The following is a 4,639-nucleotide window of genomic DNA, read 5'->3' as shown; positions in this document are numbered from 1 at the left end:
TATATTCCTTTCCATGGGATTTCTTTATTTTTGTTCCCATGGGATTTCTTATCCTCAGAAGGGGAAAGTAATTTTTATATTCAACTATGTTTGTCAGTGATTTGTTTCATTTTACTCATTTGTGCTGCAGTAAATTATTCAGTGTGACTTTTCTACTCATTAGCTTTGAGTGTCACCATATCGCTGGATGTTGTTGTGTGCCATCAAGTTGGAAATGTAGAGAGAGTGTCCATGCCTCCACCAGGAGGATTGAATAGCTTGAAATGTAAACAGAAACTTTTGGGTCAACTCAATGACTCAACTATGAGTTGGTTGGAATTGACTCAAAGCTCATCTTTCATTGGATTTCTAAAGTTGTGCTTTTTGTATTGGGGGAGATAGTCTTCTTTCTTCCACTGATCAGCCAGCAGATGCCAGTCATCAGAAGCGTGTGACCTTTAGGTTAGCAGAACAACTCCTTATGGAGTACATCACCACTCCCTTACCTTCTGAATGGGAACATAGAAATAATGTGTGTAGACTACTAAATGGGGAAATTGATGATTTTTTTTTCATGCTGCTAGACTTAAATTGAGGAGATTTAGAGACAGAAAATGGGAATATCACTAGCAATAAGAAAGGAGAGAATGCAGTACATCATTTGAAACAGAAATGCCTGCAAAACATGGAGGCTTAGCCCAGACCAGAGCAGAAAAGCAGCAGTGGTACCAATGGCAGTATCAGAAACATTGGAGAACCAGACTATGGTACAACAAAGATTAACTAAAAATGCAGCCACATGGAGCTAGACCAGAGCACTGTGGCCTAGGCTTACTGGCAAGGTGGAGAAGTGGGGAGAACACAAAACTGGCAAAAATAAGAGAGCTTTGTAATGCGGGCCCATAGCACAAAGCTGAAGGTCAGAGAGAGGCCTGCTTACAAGTACACCTGAGGGTGAGCAGTTCTGATTGGAGAATTGTATTCTGAGTGTTTCCAACCCATCCTGTAACCTACTACTTTCTAATAAACTCCACAATCATGAGTACTTTTTATGAGTTCTGTGTGGCCATTGTAACATATTAGTGAACCTAGAAATGGAGTAGCAAGAGCAATGGGAGGGACAGATGTTGCTAAAATTTATAGAAATAGGTGCAGAAATGTGAGGACGTGTGACCTCAAAAGAGATGGCTTTGTGTTGTTGATATTGTTGATGATGACTCTTCACCCTTGTGGAGTTCATGGAGGCCAGATGTTCCTGCCTCAGTGTTGGCTGCAAGGCTTTTACACCATTGTATGCATATTCTACAGTTTTTATTCACTCACCTCTTTTTAAAGATAATTTTTTAAATTTATGTTAACATTCATTTTTATACAATTATTAATATATATTGTTTCATTCATTTTTTATGCGATCATTTTTGTACATTGTGTTTTGTATAATTAATTACTATTGATCTGTTACTTTTATCACCCAGTCTCCTTGAGTCCTCATTGCACTTTACCTATTTTTTTCACCCCTCTTACCTCACTCTGCTGTCAGGGTGATCACTTCTTCCTTTTCCACCTCCCTTATCTGTTCATCTCTTGAAAGATTATTTCTAGATTGAAGATACTACAAATGAAATTGCGATGGTAATTCATGTTCACGCAATAGAAATATATCCCCTCACTGTTCTCTAGGTACAAAGACAACAACCAAGATGCCATCAGTTCTCCCCATAGGATTGAGAGGATAATCTTCTCTTTGCATCTTCTAGCTTTTGATGATTGCCAGCATCCCTTGAATTTTGTAGCTTTTGGTGATTGTTGGTATTTCTAGCCTTATTACACCTAGCTGTATTTGTACTTTCTCATTGTCTTCTTCTCTCCTATCCCTCTGGTCTTCCTTTGCTTCCCTCTTATAACAATAGTTGCCATTAAGACCTACCCAAACAAACCAGAATAAACTCTTCATTCATAATTTTAAAACAAACCTTTGAAAGCCCTATGAACTGTAGAGGAACACAAATAGTTATAGTATTAGAGCTGGAGCTCAGATTGTAAGTCAATCAAAACAAGTAAAAATAGCAACAAACATTCTTTAATAATTGGAACATGGGATGTACAAAGTATGATTGTTGGAAAACGAGAAGTTGTGAAAAGGGAAATGGAATACATAAGCATTGGCATTTTAGGTGTTAGATGAGATGGACTAGCATTGGTCACTCTGAATCAATCACATGGTATACTTACTACATGGGGAATGAAAAAGAGAGGAAGAATGGAACTGCATTAAGAGGTAAAAAGACAATTTTAAGTTCTTTCCAGAATACAAAGTTGTGGTAGGTTATTATCCATACTCATATGAGGAAGACCTGTCAATATGACTATTATTCAAATATACAGTCCAAGAGTTAAAAATCAAAGAGAAGAAAATGGAAAATTTTTACCAAATCTTGCAATCTAAAATTGACCAAACATACAATCATCAGCTTGCACTAATCATATTTGGTGACTTAAACGCAAAAGTAGGAAATAATGAAGAAGAAATGATGGAAAGTAAGGGCTGTTTTTGCTATTGTTTTTAAGTGCGGTAGAATCTAGATGACCCATAGTGACCCTATGAATGAAAGAAAAGTCTTGAACACAAAACTTTCATCTTTTCTCCATGTTCATAGAGTTTCCAGAGGCAAGATTGATTGATTGATAAGTTGATGCCATTCCTGCTTTTAAGCCTTTTTTATTCAGGAGACCCATGAAAAAGCAGGCCTGAGGGTCCAAAAACCTTTTTAAATACTATCAAATCAAACCAAATCCAATCAGTTCACACCCTAATGTGAGACAAGCTACACCTTAGTCTCAACTCCAAACCAGGAAACACATCTTTGCAAAATCTGGCCATTCTGCTCATCTTCCCAGCCTGGGAAAGAAAGTAAGGACTAGCTGACACGAATGAGGCTGGAAATAGAATTAATTAATTTTACGTTCAATAATTTATTCATCACAAATATTTTTTTAAAGAACACAAACATGAACCTTGCTGGATGGACTGCATTGGAATCAGATTGACTACATCTGTTTAAGGACTCACTGGAAAAGTTCAATATCAGTTAAAACTGATAGGCTGGGGCAGAATGTGGAACAGACCATTAATTGATCAGGTACAAGTTCAAACTGAGACTGATGAAAAGTAAAATAATTCTATGAGGATAAAAATATGGTCTTGAATTTAAAAATCACTTGAATTTAAAAATCATCTTAATAGAGATGAAGCACTGAACACAAAGATCAAAGACCTGATGAATTGTGGGATGACATCAAAGATATCACCCGTAGAGAAAGCAAAAATCATTAAGACAGAAGAGAAAGAAAAGGGAAAAATGGATGTTAGAAGAGACTGCAAAATTGAGAAGCCAAAACAAGATGCTGCAGTAAAAGAGGTGAACACAAGATTTCAAAGGGCAGCTCGAGAAGACACAGCAAAGTATTATAATGAAATGTGCAGAGAGCTGGAATTGAAGAATGAAAAGAGAACTTGCTCAGCATTTCTTAAGCAGATAAAACTGAAAAACAAATTTAAACCTCAAGTTGCAATAGTAAAGAATAGTATGGGCAATATCTAGGAAGCATCCAAAAACAGTGAAGGGACTACAGAGTCACCGTACCAAAAGGAATTGGCTGACACACAAAAATTTCAGGAAGTACCATATGAACGTATGGTAATGAAGGAAGAAGTAGAAAAGCCAATGGTAATGAAGGAAGATGTTGAAGCGGCACTGAAGGCACTGACAAAAAATTAATACCTGAGCAATTCATGTGATACCCATTGACATATCTCAACTAACACATGCCATCTTGGATGTGTTTATCAGTTTACACCAGAAAATTTGGACAGCTGTCTGGCCAGCTTAGTAGAAGAGATTCATATTTATTCCCATTCCCAAGAAAGATGATCCAACAGAATGTGGAAATTATTGAACAATATTCTTATCACATGCAAGCAAAACACAATTGAAGATCATTCAAAACCAGCTAGATTTTGGGAACCATATTAACTGTATTCTATTGTTAACCTGAATTATAACCTTTTGACTTCCCCCAAAGAGAAAACAAACTCACAAAAAACAGCTACATAGAGAACCTCCAGAAGTTGTGCTTTATTCACCATGCAATGGCATTGACTGTGTGAATCACAAAAAAAAAAATATGGCTTATATTGAGAAGAACAGGAATCCAAGAATGCTTAATTGTGCTATGTGAATCCAATACATAGCCTAAGAGGGTATTATGCAAACAAAGTAAGGGGACACTAAGTGGAAGAAAATTGAGGAAGGAATGTACTAGGGTTGTATCCTCTCCATACCTGTTCAATCTTTAGGCTGAGTAAATTATTCAAGAAGCTGGTTTCTATGAAGAGGAATGTGATACCAAGATAGGAGGAAAACTCATCAATAACTGGCATTTATGTAGATTACACAAACTTGATGAAAAGGAGGAGGACTTAAGGAACTTGCTGCAGAAGATGGAGGAATACAGCCTTTAATATGGACTACATCTCAAAATCAGATAAAAAAAATTCTTCCTTCTAGGCCAATAGGCAACATCTTGATAGATGGAGAAAAGATTTAAGTTGTCAATGATTTAATCTTACTTTGATGCACAATCAACACCCTTGATACCA

This window comes from Elephantulus edwardii, unplaced genomic scaffold (assembly GCF_000299155.1).
Source record: "Elephantulus edwardii isolate Elephantulus edwardi_28Jun2011 unplaced genomic scaffold, EleEdw1.0 scaffold00450, whole genome shotgun sequence".
Lineage (NCBI taxonomy): Eukaryota > Metazoa > Chordata > Mammalia > Macroscelidea > Macroscelididae > Elephantulus > Elephantulus edwardii.
Note: the sequence above shows the minus strand (reverse complement) of the source record.